Here is a 17,091-nt window from a genome sequence, read left to right as displayed (position 1 = left end):
CAAAACTTATGTGATATCCAAAAATGCTAAGTGTAAATAACGATACACAGCACACTGCCTCCGAGCAAGTAGCATTCAGGCGCTCAGTGACGCAGGAATAGAACTTCGTCATATAATGTTTATGAGTGGACACAGAAACGAAGGTTCTATCAGTAGCTGTGCGAGAAAATGCTCGGGAAACCCAGAAACTCGCAATAAACAAACCTCTCTAGAGCTTGGCATCAGCGAGCGATGGCGGTGCAGGGCCCAGCTATCCCGACGACCAGGGCAGTGAGGGTGCATACCTGTTTCAACAATCGCTGTTCAAAAAACAAACCTCAAATGTATCAGCAAAATCTTTTGTAAACAATTCTGTTTTTCAAAATTGTTCAATCAATGTAAATGTAAAGCCAGATCCAGAGTATTACACAATAATCAACTCCTCGAGTAAATCACTCCGCGTGTTAATTTCATGACCTTGTTTGTTTCTTGTTAAGTCTTGCTTTTTACAAATAAATTTCGCTTTAACATACAACATTTTTTTAAATTGAATTATGAGCATTGACAGTATAAAGATTTTGCTCATCGACAAATGAATCTAAAAACCGCGAGTTTTTAAAAAGCCTTTGGCTTTCATAAAGTTTGCGATGCGGTTTTTAGATTCATTTGTCGATGAACAAAAAAATTTATACAGTCATTCCTATACTGCTTGATTGTTTAATGATCGTCTCAGAGAGAGAGAGAGAGAGAGAGAGAGAGAGAGAGAGAGAGAGAGAGAGAGAGAGAGAGAGAGAGAGAGAGAGAGAGAGAGAAAGTGTTAGGCGTAACTTTACGTGCTGCATTTCATTTGCCATTCGCTTTAAATTATGAATAGATATTTCCAAATAAACAAACCATTCTAACAGAAGGCTGAAATTTTGGAATGTTTTGTCTATTTTAATTCAGAATGTTACTATTTTTCTCTGGATCGGTGAATCTAACTTCCCTATCTATCAATATATCCATCTATCTATCAGAGCTAAACCGAATTTCTGCGGGGAACAAAATCCTTTACTATAACATTCAAACCCCGTATTGAAAACATAGTTTATAAGTATTCTATCAAAGAAGATGTGTAGCAATTTTAACAATTGTTTGATTTTATATATCAACCTCGAAATATGTATATAAACCTTTTTCTTAGAGTTTGCACTGTACTTTTCATGATAGTTGAAGGAGAGTAACTGCATACCTCACTTTGGCATGTTCTACCGTATAAACGAAATCAATGACACTGTCATTTGTTATGATACATATATTAATAATCAGCTGGGTGAAGGAAATCCACGTTTGTTCAAATGAAGGGCCACACCCTCTTTATAGGGGAGATAATTTATAATTATTAAAAATTTGTTGGTATTTAAAAAAAAATCTTCTCAAAATCTAATAGACCAGAAAAGCTGAAATTTTAAATCTTCTCCAAAAAATTGGCCAGAAAAGCTGAAACTTATAGATTTATGTGGAAGCATCTTCAGGTAGTGTAGATTCAATTAGTTTTAATGATGGTCCCCGTGGGTAGGATGGAGCAGCAATGGGGGGTACATAGAAATATATAGAGAAAATCGAAAATTTTCTTTAAAAAAAAAATTAGGCCTGAAAATCATACATTTAAGTAGAAGCTTCCTCAGGTAGCGTAGATTCAAGTATGTTCAAATCATGGTCCCCGGGGGTAGGGTGGGTCTACATGCATTTGGGAATCAATTTTTACGTAAGAATATATAGAGAAAATCTTAAATTATCTTCAAAAACATTCAGCCAGAAAAGCTTGAACTTGTGTGGAAGAATTCTCACGTTATCATGTAGATTCAAGTTTGTTTAAACCATGATCCCCGGGGATAGGGTGGGGCCACAATAGGGGATGGATTTTTACATACGAATATATACAGAAAATCCTTAAAAATCTTCTTTTCAAAAACCATTTGGCCAGAAAAGCTTGTATGGAAGCATCTTCAAATATTGTAAATTCAAATTTCTTCAAGTCATGATCCCCGGAGAAAGATTGGGCCACAGTGGGTGGGGGTTAGGGTTACAAATTCCTTACATATGGAATATATAGAGAAAAATCTTTATAAATTTTGTGGAAAAACAATCAGTCCCAAAAGCAATAACTTATATGAAAGCACAGGTTGTGCAGATTAAAGTTTGATCAAACCATGATTCTCTAGTGAAAAGTGTAGCCACAGAGTTGGGGGGGGGGGTATTTATATAGGATTTAAGGAAAATCTTCATACACGTACTAAAACTACAAAAGAAGCTTAGTATTTATCAAAAAAAATATGAGAATAAAAATTTGAGGTTTTTAAAAAATTTTTAGTTGCAAGATATAATTTTGATTCTGATACTGTAATGCTGATTTAATCAGTCATGCCCATTGTTGCTCAGATGAGCGATGTGGCCCGTGGGCCTCTTGTTCAAAATCGTCATATATTCGAATCGGATTCAATTTAAATATTATTTTGTGATTGCTTTTTGAAATATCTTAAGTGACTTATATAAACATTTTCACAAAAATTACTATTATAGAATTAAATGAGTCAAGTCGTCTTCAGCAGAACTTTTCAAAGTAAGCAGAATACACGGAACGTACAATATGCATTGTGGCAACGCACTTTGATAAAATTACGCATTTCGAAAAGAAAAAAAAATCAAAGTGCGTTTAGTTTTGGATCAATCCAACTACATTGAATTTTTTTTTCGAAGTGCGTTATGAAGGTATATCAACATTTTTTCTTATCGAGACACTTAACGCACTTTGAAAAAAAAAATGTATAAATCACAAATTCTGGAATGTAATTCCTAATTTGTTGATAGTATGGGGATATGCTAACACCAGTGAATCTAATTTACCGTCTTTAAGAATTTGGGTGGGGGTGAGGATAAACCAAAGATATAGCTCTATTACCAGTACATCATTTAATTGATTACAGGAAGAAGGTCCCCTATCCCTCGTCTTTTCATTCAAAAACACGACATTAAGATACTTGGATTTAAAGTATAAGAACGGAAAAACAAATGCACTTTGTTGTAAATTAAGTACAGTGATATTAAAAAACGAGCTGGCCAAACAATAATTTCTCTAATGGTATGTTAAAGAATCTTTAAGTGTTTCAACATAAACATTCTTTTCAAATTCTAATCATATAAATCACTTCATTATAAAAAGTGAAACTGACAAACATTAAAATATAACATCACTTTAAATTAAGCATTAGGGTGGGGTTTTTCTTAAACATAACTAACGTATCCTTTTTTCTACACCATGTTTGTTTAACGGCACATGCAACTGAAGCCAATTAAAATATTTTAAACATCGATCTCTATTATCAGTACTTAAATAAATCATCTTCGTTTCTAGCATATCCTAATGTACCAAATAAGAAGTAAATGTGTTGGATACACAAAAAGGAAAAGGCAGTTGCTAAGCGATCGATTTGTCATATTTGGATAATTCAAATCTCCTGGGTATTCTTTATATAAAACCTACATATGCTTATGAAAAAATTCTAAAAGTTTCTAATCAAGAAACTGTTGATCAAGTAAAATAAGAATGAATTGGGTTCTTCTTTAAATATATCCAATAAACTTAACAGGATTAAAACAATTTTTATTGTATATAAAGATATATATTATTTTGACCAAACCTTGAACTATTTTTTCAAAGTGAGTTAAATATCCACGATATCAACGCACTTTGAAATTTTTTTTAAAGTGCGTTACTTGGTTCCCACAATAACATTTTCAAAGTGCGTAATTGTAGTTGTAACAACTAAGTCAACGCACTTAAAAAAAAAATGTTCAGGGTTTAGTCAATATATTATATAATTTTATGTACAATGATTGATTGTTTTAACCCTGGTTAGCCAAATGGGATATATTAAAAAAAAGAACCAAATGCATTCTGAGCTAACTTGATAAACTGCATCTTTTTTGTGTATCTGCAAATTTACTTTGTATCTGGTACATCGGGCAATGTCAGAATTGAAAATGATTAAATTTATTGATGATGGAGAAAATGTATAGCATATTTCAAGTGGCTTTAATTGCATGTGCTTATAAACAAACATGATGTGAAAAAAGAATACGTTAGTTATTGTTATCAAAAATAATATGATCTTTAAGAGGATCAGTGGGAGAAAAAAAAACCCTTCACCCTAATGCTTATTTCTTATTTTATAATAATTCAATGTGTGTCAATGTATATGGTTTTTTTTCAAATGAAGTGATTTATTTGATTAGAATTTGAAAAGAGGGTTTATGTTGAAACACTAATACATTCTTTAACTTACCATTGGAAAAATTATTGTTTGACCAGGGTTTTTTTTCAATATCACTTTTCTTAATTTACAACAAAGCGTATTTCTTTTTCCAAACTTTAACGTTTACTTCAAGTTACTGAATATCATATATGTTTTGGAAGAAAAAAAAGAGAGGTAGGGGACCTTCTTCCTGTAATCAACTAAATGGTGTACTGGTAATTGACCTATATCTTTGGTTAACCCCCATCCACCCCACTCCTATCCCCGTTCTCAAAGACGGTAAATTATATTCATAAGTGTTAACAAATCATTACATCATTATACTATCAACAAATTAGGAATCAAATTCCAGAATTTTTTTTTTTATTTTTTCAAAGTTAGTTAAGTTTTTCAATACTGAAAATTGTTGATATGCCTTCATAACACACTTTCAACATTTTTTTCAAAGTGGGTTAACTTGGTCGAAAATTTAAAGGGGCAATGTCACGATTTTGGTCAAATTCAGTTTTACTATTTTATTATTTACAATGCTTTAGGAATGTATTTCTAATGATCAAGTGAAATTTGAGAGTCAGTCGTAGAGTTGTGAGCAAGATACAGAGCTTACAATTCTTTGTCATGTGAACAAGGCTGGTACCCTGTTTTTGTTTACATAGGTTCAATATACCTGTTAAAAATCTTTTTCGAGCTAATTTGTCAATATTCTTATTCATTTTAAGCATAAATAAGCAGTTTATAACGTTCAACACATTCAATTCAGGTCTAAAACTGGAATTTTTACTGCAACATTCAAAATGATTTGGTTGCCTATTAAAAATGCCTTACTGAAGCATTGCAAACATTAAAATCGGAAAAACATTTTTGACCAAAATCGTGACCATGCCCCTTTTTTGAAAGTGCCTAATTATTCAAAGTGCGTTGCCACAGCGCATATGTAAAAAATAAACAAGCATGGCCACATGAAGAAAAAGGTTGATAATCATTTAAATGAATAAATGAAGGCATTTTATCTCATAATTTACGTTTTTAAACAGCCTTTGCAGACTATTTTAAAACAGCATTTCAGAACAACATGGTATTTTCACTTAAAGGAGAAGTCGAATATGTACAGTACCGGTCAGACCAAACCTAACACCAGAGTAAACCCCAACTAAATCCCGGGTTTACTTTCGGAATTTACTCTGGGTCTGGTTTTTGAAGGACCACTCAGGGTTTACTTTTTGTTTACTTGGGGTTTGCTTTTGGTGTTCATCGCACGCACTGAGTGTACATGTGAAGCAGACCTTTCATTTAGTTTATAATCTTACTGCCTGTAATTCATGCTCATTATATATTCCAAATACACATACAAGACTCTTACCATTATTTTTTCACTTAAAAAAATTATAAAGAGGCCAGAAATGTTCTGCTTAACGAAATTTTCTATATTGTAAATTTAAATATTGTTAATACCCATGTATTACTTTGGGACAACAGTACAATAAGTATTAGCGAAAACAAACATTTATTTTCTTTAGTTTATCGTTACTGTAGGCGATACAGGGAAATATTCGCCCCGTTTTATTTTCGCCCCTTTCGCTTCGTTGTCAGAGGGCGAATTTAAGGTCAGACGAAACGTTCCTCGAGAATCTTTTTTGTATCTCCTCGTAATAAAGAGTTTCCATAAAAATACATGTATTAATTTTATACTTATTTTAAAAATGATCAAAATTTACCTGGATTTGGTTTATGTCTAAATGGTCGAGTGGTTAGAACCGTGGCCGCTCACTGCCAGAAGCGTATAGGTTCTAGAGATCGTGAGTTCGAAGCCCCGCCCCGACGGAGATATAGCAATAATATTTTGAGTTTCGCTGTGCTGTAGATGTATTTATTTTTATATCAGCAATTCAAGTGTATTTTCAAGAAGATTATAAAGGAAATTGAATACTCTAGATTTTTGCAGAAATGCCTGGTAAGGTACCCAAATTTTTTGCAAGAAAGCTTGTCAAAGTAGTAGTAAACCATTAACAAATTCCTGGAAAAAGTTATCTAAAATTGAGGAACGTGTCGTCTGACCTTAAGACTGGGCGAACGAACACTACTTTACAAGTAATATATCTCTTAACATAACTACACCTGGGCGAATTCAAGACAGGGCGAAACCGTTTGCAATTGTAAAAGGGCGAAAATTACACGAGGTGAAAATAACCCTGCATACAGAATATCAAAGAAATAAAAAGATTTAGTTGATGTTTGCACACCATTGAAAATTATATATTACTGTCTTTTGATCTGTTGACCCTACGTGTTGTGTAAACATTATTTGTATTTTATTATTTAAGGAATGAATTCAATATTTTTTAGTATCATACGATATAAAATGGTTTGGGGCAGTTTACGTTATCAAAACCGCGAAGCGGTTTATAAAAAAGCGCAAACTGCCCCAAACCATTTTATATTGTATAAAACTAAAAAATATTGAATTCATTGCTTATGTCGTAATGATTTAATTTTTTGCTTTAAAATGACCTTTAAATGACATTAAATTGTACAAAATTCAACGTAACGTCAGGCGGATTAATACATTTTTGACGTTAGTCTTACTATGACGTAGGCAACATTCTTTATACAATATAAAATAATTTTTTAGCCAATCAGAAAGCGCGTTACAACCAGTACTAAATTATATACTTGTATTGGGGGAGAGCGGTCTAAGTTTTTGAACTTGTGCCCAATTCCAGTTGTAATTTTGTACAATAAAAATATGTTTAAACAAACACATATAATTTATAAGAGTAGACCTAGAGTTAACCTTAAAAGTAAACTCATGGTTAAGTTAGGGTTTACTTTCTGTTAGGTTGGGTCTGATTGGTACTGTAATTGTTAAAAAAAAACCAATTATTTTTGCAGTAATCGATTTGATAACGATTACAAATAATCGAAATTTTTAATGATTATAATATACTTTTGATTTCATAAAAATGAAAAAAAAAACCCATTACACTCAAATTGGTATTTCTTTGAAAATCTTCTTAAGAATCACAATTTGCAATAACTTTAACGAACATTTTGTTATACAAATATAGATTAGATATAGAGTAAATTTATTTTTAAAAATACCACTCACTTCTATTTCATTAAAGGAATTTAAGGAGGGATTCAATTTTCCCTTTGATAAATATTGCTCATGTGAACAATGCGGCTCAAAGTTCTCTTATTTAATGAAACACATTGATGATTTTTTTTTATTCTTTGCCTTAAACTACAAGTCATGGTTATAATAATAACCATACTACAACAACCCTCTGAAAAGACGAGCAATTTCGTAATCATGAATAAAGAAAACTTCATAGAGGATATGTGTCCAAATCACGTGGGTTCGTGGCCAGTTTCGATCATATTTCTTTCACTACTTATTCGAAAATCCAACATATAGGTGTTGAATGTTTCTTGTCTAGATAAAAATAAGGTAGTTGTTAGATACTTTTTTCTTTATTTTTTAAACTTTACAATCATTAGATGTTCTTTAAGTCAGTTTATCAGTACGCCACCAAATGCTGTCCACTGACTTCCCAGATTGGCCGTATATCCATGGACATCCATTATGTAAACTTCATCCCTCTCGTTTAATAGAAGGGCCATACTGCTACCCGCTGTGATATATTGGTTTGTACCACCGTTGTTATTGGACGCCTGACGTGCCTTTATTACTCCATTGACAAACAACCCAGCATGCGACATTACTTGAGGATTACTTAAAGTATACCAATTGAACTGGTAGATCCCGTCCGTGGGTGCGGTGAATTTCCCTGTGCTAGGATTGTAAGCATTTCCAACATTGGTGACAACTTTGTCATAGATCCAGATAGAGCCTTTATTATAGGTTTTACTGGAACCCATTTCTGCGTGGAAAACTACTTGGTCTTTTGAAGCTTAAATGAAGTCAGTAAACGTATATGGGAGAATGTACTATAATTTCTCATCGCTTCTTTTTGTAGTTGTTTGATTGTTTGAAACTAATAATTGTTAAATATCTGTATAAAACATTTAGGACGTTAGCGATTTTTATTCTGACACATAATTAGTTATGATTAAGAAAAAAAGTAAAGGTATTGTAAATTCTCTCTAAAAAAAAAAACAACAACCGAAAATTGATGAATTTAATGTTTAATTTAAATCAATCTTGATAGGAAGTTCTGTCTAGCATTTTTGTCGACATTATCTTAAGGGTGAAAAGGGGGTTGCAGTGGAAAATTATTTGTCAATAATTTTTTTTGGTTTTTTAGCACACGTAAATTAAGATGTCCACTACAACTAATATCATTTTCATGACTACTTTCCTATCTTGCAAGGACGATATTTTGATAGGAATTATTCCCCTTTTCTGGCATAATGAATTTTTTGAACAATTTCAATTTTCTGCAATAATTATTTTATTTGATGGAATTTATTTGCAAATCATATTCATTTATTTTGAGAACAAAAACAAATTTCGAAATTGTTTGCAACATTGGCTTGTTTACCTAGCAATATCACAATTGTATCAATTTATTGCTTAAATCAGCACTTCAAATTTTGAAGTCCTTGATTCTAAATTTGAACAAAATGTGATGGCACATAAAAAAATTGTCAATGTTAATTTTTAAATTGCTATATCAACCTTAGCATGTACTTTATAAATTATAAAATTTTCATGGCAACTTTCTTGACATTTAAGAGAAATACTACAAAAAGAATCACCCTTATTCTGGAATTATGACCTTTGTGACAAATTCTTTTTGGAACCATCAAAAAAGTAATGCATTATTTAGATTTATGAATTAAGATGAACAGATCGTTATCAGAATAAATATCTGATTTTATTAATCGCTGATGATTTACATTTCTAAAATTAGAATATATATCTGATTTTATTAATCGCTTATGATTTATATTTCTAAAATTAAAAATGTTAAATTTCCACCAACTCATGTTTTGAAAATGATCATTACCAGGTTTTTAGCTTTAAATCGTTGAAGCCATTGCGAGATTTGAAGAAAATATATGATGACTTCACAAATCAAGTTTTAAAAATTATTAATAGTACCGAGATTATCATTAATGTGTTATGCAATTTTAATGTATCCTTCCAAAATGTCAAGAAACAGTGCAAAACGCTTAATACTCACGACATGTACATCTAGAGACATTACCCAACATGTTAATGGATTTCTCTAGAGAACTGAGTTGGTTCCTGATCAGTGACGTTGTCAGTGCATTATTACAGTCCCCATGGGCCACAGACAAGCCTGCGAGAAGCCACACCAAGGAGCAAGTGACGATAGACTGCTGGGAAGAGAAAAAAAACCGCTGAAGTTTAAGAGTTTTCATGTACGTACATACAAACCATGTTTCTGTTTTCTAATTTGTTATCAGGTGGGATCAATGCTTCATACAATTCTGCAATTAAAGGTATTTAACAGCAATTTTATGCTTGGCTAAAAGCACAACTTGCTGAATTTCTTGTATTTACATCTCTTAAATTGAGAAAATTTTCTTTTTCTTATAGCTATTCGATTCGATTCTTTTCACATAGTTATTACTGGCAAAAATTACAATATAACCATATTCAATTAATTTGCCAGCATTTCATTCTTTTTATTGTTTAAAAAATACCTTACTTAATAGTGTATAGTTCATTTAATAACACTAGTTAATCAAATGTTTATAATAACGTCTATGATAACTTACATTGTTAAAATGTCGTCTTATTTCATTATTTTGTTACTAAAAATGGATACTTGAACAAAGATTCAACAAAGAATAAATAGACACAGCAATATGGTTTCGTACATAGTTCAACAGTCACTTAAGGAAAACCATTTCTTTTTGTTTTATCTATATTGCTCAATACTTCCATATTTATTGAATCATCATAGAAAGTATTCTGTTTTATAAATAAATATATCTTTTGCAAAAAAATTTTTAAATATGAAACAAAAAAACAGAAACAAAAAAAATATCTTTTGCCCAATTTTTTTTAAATATAAAACCAAAAAAATTGGTAAAAACGGCTTACCATTTCATTTGTCGTGTATAATCTGATTAATATCTTTGGAATTCTTTAAACTTTGTCGGGCAATCCTCCTGAAAGCACTTTAATTTCCGCTTGTTATTGTATGGGTATTGTTTGCTTTCTTTACACACAAAGAACTAATTGGATGCTTAGATTGCTTTTACAATGGTAAGCTTCTCTCAACAACGGTATCTGAACAATATCTATACTTTACATAATATACCAATTAATGTTATTAATCGTTAGAATAAAGTCACGCAATATGGTCATTATATATCATATGTAGGTAACACATTTACCTAAACAGGGAGTTTCAAGGCAGTACGGAATTAATTCATACATTTTGTTAGTTTCCAAACATATAAGCTATAAATCTATTGATAGGTTGAATTGTTTTCCAAATATTGTGTGTATAAATCACCGTCACAGTACATCTTTCAATCAATTCATGCTAACAGTTAGTCATCCAAACGATTTTCAGTCATGTAAGGTGAAACTGAAAATTCACTCACCAACATAAAATGTATTTCCCAATATATGAATGATGTTGTAGGATATACTTTTTTCGATATTTTCCCAGTAATCTTTCCCAATAGTTTTATTACTAAGAGTATCTTCTGATAACTATTATTAATATCATTAATTTATTTTTTTACGTTTTTAACTTCGTTAATTTCCGATAGTTTTCGTTTTTTAATCACTCTTGATTTTCAGATTACCTGGTTTACTTCAAGACTGGTTATATGCACGAGCGCTTTCGCGCTCAGTATGAATAAATTTACCAGGGGGTATTCGATTACTGTGACGTTCGTTACAAAGCACTATAAGTTGTCTTTGGCTTTCCCTACCCGCCCTGACCCTAATATGTTTTTTGAGATTTTTTTTATGTTGTCGTTTATTTGTATGTTATACTATGAATATTAAATGCGATTTGTAACGAACGCATCAATCCTAAAATATTTGTTTTGTTTTTTAATAGATTAGTCAAGAAAATATTTATTTTCGGAGGAGTGAAACGAGGGAGAAAAAATTACCCCTACCAATATCTTTTTTTTATTATTTCATTCAAATTGTGGCAAATAGTCATTGTTTGGCGTTACTTATGAATATGAACCAAGTATAGATGTTATTCAGACTATGATACAGAGAAACTACTGAGAAGAGAGAGAGAGAGAGAGAGAGAGAGAGAGAGAGAGAGAGAGAGAGAGAGAGAGAGAGAGAGAGATACGAGTATGCGCGTTAGGCGTAACATTACGAACTACATTTTTATTTGAAGTTCACTATAAGTCTTGAATTGATATTTTCAAATAATGCTAACCATTTGCAATGGAAAACTGAAAACCCTAAACAGTAAGTCCTTTTTTATTCAGAGTATTATTTACTCTTTATTAGTTAATATTCTACAGATGAACACATCATGCTCATTCCGCATTCAATACTCGTATTGAAAATAGAGTTTTGAAGTATTTTTTTCATCATTTAAAAAAAAGTGTAACATACTCTAGTAGCTGTTTGGTATAATTAACCACAAAGTTTTATACATAAACTTTTTTCTCAAAACTTGCATTTTTCGTGATAAGTTGAAGAAAAGAAAGACACACCGCACTTTGGCAATAAAGTCCAATGACATGGTCATTTTTAATTATTAACGATATTAATTCAAAATCACCATAAATGTATCATATTTCAATATGGATTGAACAATCTAATGGTTACTTATTTAAACATAATTTTTTTTCTCACAAGAACGCTTTTCCCCAATATATTCAAATGAAAAGCAAAAAATTGGAGTTGATTTCAATAAAAAAATGTTGTGGTTGACTTTTGATATATTATAAGTAACCCTAATTGATATAAAATGTTCATGAACATCATTTTGTAAAATTGAATTGAGCATGTCGTCCTCAACAAAAGTTTTCAAAGAAGGTAAAAAACACAAAAGGAACAAAGTGCATACGTACCAACTGACCAAGCATGCTGCATGAAGCAAAAAGAGTAAAACTCATGTGGAATAAATGATGATATCTTTATCTTTATAGTCAAGTTTTTATCTTCAAACAGTGCTATTTTAATAGAATATGTCAAAACAACATAGCATTTGTTATCTCTGGGGAGAAATCGAATATCTAATTATAAAAACACCGAAAATGTTTGCTGTATTCGATTTAATTACGATTACAAGTAATTGAAATTTTAACGATTATAGATTACTTATAATATAATTATTACACTCAATTTGGCATGCATTTTAAAATTTTCTTAATTAATACATTGCTACTATTTGTGATAATTTGAATTGGCATCTTGTTATCCTAATATAGAGTAAATTCATTTTTGAAAGTTACACCTTCTTTTGTAATTTAAAGAGGAATGCAATGATTCCATTGATAACTGTTGCTGATGTGAGCAATGTAGGTCAAAGTTCTCTCTTCTTTTATTAAAACACTATGATAACCTTTGCCTATAACCACAAGCCATGGTTTTAATAATAACCATGCTACAAAACCCTCTGACAAGAATAGCAATTTCGTATTCCCGAATAAATTAAAAACTGTCACTTGTTCATTTTTCTTCTTCTACACACTTGACACCCACTAAATATTATCTTTTTACGTAGGTAGGTTGACAGTGTCGATCATATATCTTCCGATACACTTTTGACAAGTAAACATGTAATTAGTGAATAATCTTTTTTTTTTTATTTTGACTTTACATTCAATGAAACTGCGATATGTCAATTTATCAGTACGCCACCAAACGCTGTCCATTGACTCCGAAGATTTGCCGTATAGCCATACCATCCCTTATATAAACTTTATCTCCTTTGCTTAGTAGAAGCGCAATACTACTACCCGCTGTAATAAATTGGTATGAACCGCCACTGTTATTTGAAGCCTGACGTGCTTTTATTTCTCCATTTACAAACAAACCGGCATGAGATGTTGCTTTAGGATCACTCAGAGTATACCAATTGAACTGTTAGATACCATTTGTGGGTGCTGTGAATTTCCCAGTGCTAGGATCGTAAGCATTTCCAACATTTGTATTAACTTTGTCATAAATCCAGATAGAACCTTTTTGGTATGTTTTATATGAACCCAATTCGGCATGGAATACAACTTGTCTTTTTAAAGCTAAAATGAAGATTAATACTGTAGTATAATCACACAAGTGAAAAAAATACATGGATAATAATGTACCTTTCTCTCCCAAATTAAAATATTAATATCAAAAAAGTAGTACGAATAAGGCAGATAAAATACCTTTGTAGAAAGAAATAAATATACCGAGACATATTACGTTTCATTCAAAATCCGCTCTCAAATATGTATATATAGCATAATACCGATTTTTAGAGCCTACACGTGGCTAATATTTGAAATATTTTAATACAAGCTGATGTATGCATTTTCGGTGGGTGTTTGTACCCAATGGACCCCAATGATATAGATACCACCATATTTGACATAAGATGCCAAAATAGAATTTAACTTTTTTGAATTAAAGATTTTAATTCAACGAAACTTTTTTTATTTTTCTTAAAATATTTAAATCGACTTTTGGTGTAAATTTGGTGAATATTCGACTCGACATAATTTCATTATGATATAAAACAGTACATTTACATTTTAAAAAATCGCAATTGGCATTAGATTCCTATGAAGAATTAAGCTTTTGTCAAGTTCATATGCTTAGAATTCTTTTTTTATATTTTTGTTATAACATATTCAATCTTTAGTTGGGGAATTTTGTCTTCACAAATAAGTTAACTTATTCTCAAAGTAATAAGTTAAAACACGATTAAATTAAACAAGTGAAACTCGAGACTTGCGACATCTATATTCAGATTGACTATCCAACATGTTAGTGGCTTTCTCCAGCAAAGTGATTTGGTTTTGGATCAGTGATGATATCATTGTATTGTTGCATTCACCAAGAACAACAGACACATCTAGCAGCACACAAAGAAAGGAGCAAGTGGCAACCAACTGCTGTGAAAAAGAACGCTGATGCTCAATGTCTGATTACCCCTCATTTAATTATGTTAGAGTTTATAAAATCATGCCGTGATTAACAAGTATTTTGTTAATACTGCAATTGAAAAGGGAAGCTAGTTTCAATCAATTTATGATCATTATTTGAACTGCCTTCAGTTGCATAATCTAGCACTGACCAATGCCTTATAAATAAAAATTTATTCAAGTAACTATACTCTAAATTCCTTATATTACGCGAGTACTTAATTCCGCGATCCTGGTGGTTTGTATCAAATTGCGAGAATATAAAATCGTGAACGTGGAACTTTTCTCCTTATTTCCTATAGTTCTGAACTCTCAGATTATAATGGCGAGATTTTAAAATCCGCGAAGGGTGTTTCTCGCGATTTTACGCGGATATTAATTCCTAGCGTTCAATTAAGAATCTACAGTAATTGATATATTCTTGATTGTTAAACTGTTTCTAATTTAAGCATTTGAGATTGGCTAAAGGTGGGTTATTTCATTGAGAACACAAATTGCTGACGCCAAACCTCTTTCAAAAAAATTAAAATTTAAGAAAATAATGATATGTACACGTTCATTTAAACATACAAACTGGTCGAAGATAAAGATAATGTTCGTAATTTTGCTCTCTTTATTTTGATGCTTAAGGGACAATCAAAATTGATTTTTTTCATTTTCACTCTTATCATCTTTACAACAAAGTACCTGACTTTTAATTAGGTAGAGATACTTAGTCACATGATACCTTGCAATTAAAATGTAATAAAACCAAAAGTGGATAGTTGATTTAATTTGAATAAACCAGGAAGCAAAGGTTTAAAAAATAAAAAAAACAAAAATACTTACCATTTGTGTATATTTTTGTTGTGCTTTTACGGCCTGAGCTTGATGCAAAGTAGTAGGTTAACTGTTTTATAATGTCATTTTTACTTTATCATTAGTAAATTGTTTTAGTTAGCAATTGTAAGTATCATCATTCAAGATATAATTTATAACTCTTGTTTATGAATTAATCTGTACTGTTTGGTTTGTACTTCTGGTTAGAGCCTGTTGAGAACATGATAAATGAAGGCAACAGCTGAATACAAAATAGGCTGGGCTTTAAGCTTATTTTCTGTTATCTACATTGACATTAATGATATTTGCTCTAACAAAAATGACGTTTAAAACATTGAATCATATTTTAGCTTGCTTTTTTTACTCCGTTGCGTATATCTAAAGCCTATATAAAATAAAGGTATAGATTTAATTTATTGGCACATATTTAAAAAATATATTATTTTTGTATTATTTGAATTTTTTCTTTAAGCAAGCTAAGCCGGCTTGACTTCATGTGCAGAAAGACGCTAAAAGTGTTGTTTAATTTTGTAGGATGACACATAATCTTGAGGTGTTGTTTCCTTTATTTGTTATATTGGAATTAAAAGTTCATGTGGCATTGAAGAATAAAAATATCTGGTTATCTCTAACCAAGACTTTTAACTTTACAGCGTATAAAAATTTAAAAAATTGATTATTTTCAAATAAACAAAACTTTAAATATGTATGTCAATATGGTTTGAAACAAGGCGTTGGTTATACTCATTTTTAAAAAAAATATTTAGTCGATTTGTTGCGTAGCCCTGAGGTCCACGCAGAAAATATATAAGCGGGGTTAAACCGAATGCTATGGGGAAAATTCAACCTGTGCATGAGTTAGCCTGGTTCCTAGGCGTAATGGGTAGCTCAGGGAACCAGGCTAGCACACGTTTATCTAAATAGGTATCAGGATACCATACCAAGTTCAAAGGCGCTGTAATTGTAAAGTTGTCGGTAAACAGTACAGAAACAAAGTATTCCGTTTAAAAGAAATGATCGGCATGTGATAGGAACTGTCAGCATTACGAAATAATTTAATTTTATGCCGAAATTACAATAGGCATCAAATAGCATAATTTGCAATCATGTAGCTTAACTTTACTTTTACAGCAGGCGACGCTACAGTAGAGTACTTCCCGATTACATTTTTTTAAGCATTTAAGTATGATTGAATAATTATGTGACTGTATAAAAGTTAAAATCTCAAGAAAAATGCATCAAAATATGAAATTAATTTACACAAAGCTGTCACTGCATGTAGGTTACAAAATTCTGCAAGCGTAATGTGTGCGCAAATAGTAGAATTCGCCGAATGCCTGATACTATACATGCAATCTTTATTAATATAGATCATAATTATTTTTGAGAATGAACCCTTTAAACTCTAATATAAAAAGTCAGGGCTATACATATACGTAATATACCGTACAAATTTAGTGGTTTAAAGTGGGCTGCTAGAGTCGGTGGAAACTTTGATAATCTTAAGGCTTTCACGTTTTCGTTGAAAACACATGCATGTGGTCCACGTATTGCAGTCCTTTTTTAAAGGATAGCAACTTGTACAAAACATTATCCTGGAATATTTTGAAGTGGCCAGTTATTCTTTCTAGAACATTCTAGAGTGTCCAGGTAATTCATGTAACTTCTTGTACACATATATTTTAGAATATGCTAGAATTACATTATAGTAAAAAATACCTATTAACATCTCATTGGACTTTTGTTCAAAGACATTAAACTGTGAACAGTTACCTACTTGCTGGGGCATTGTGATTTGTGAGATCTATTCTGCAGGTTGTAACAGACACTTTTATGTTTAGATTCTTAGTATATATATATATATATATATATATATATATATATATATATATATATATATATATATATATATATATATATATATATATATATATATATATGT

General features: G+C 31.1%; 1 non-coding gene across 1 annotated transcript; it reads right to left on the bottom strand.

Moving 5' to 3' along the window:
- Positions 1–7,738: 7,738 nt before the first annotated feature.
- LOC117681165 (uncharacterized) lies at positions 7,739–16,197 on the bottom strand. Its single transcript, XR_010710591.1, has 3 exons — positions 15,159–16,197; positions 9,422–9,581; positions 7,739–8,185 (listed from the first exon to the last, which is right to left on the bottom strand). It is a non-coding gene; the product is annotated as an uncharacterized protein (transcript).
- Between the last annotated feature and the right edge of the window lie 894 nt (positions 16,198–17,091).

This window comes from Magallana gigas, chromosome 2 (genome assembly GCF_963853765.1).
Source record: "Magallana gigas chromosome 2, xbMagGiga1.1, whole genome shotgun sequence".
Lineage (NCBI taxonomy): Eukaryota > Metazoa > Mollusca > Bivalvia > Ostreida > Ostreidae > Magallana > Magallana gigas.
This window is presented reverse-complemented; position numbering and strand designations above follow the sequence as displayed.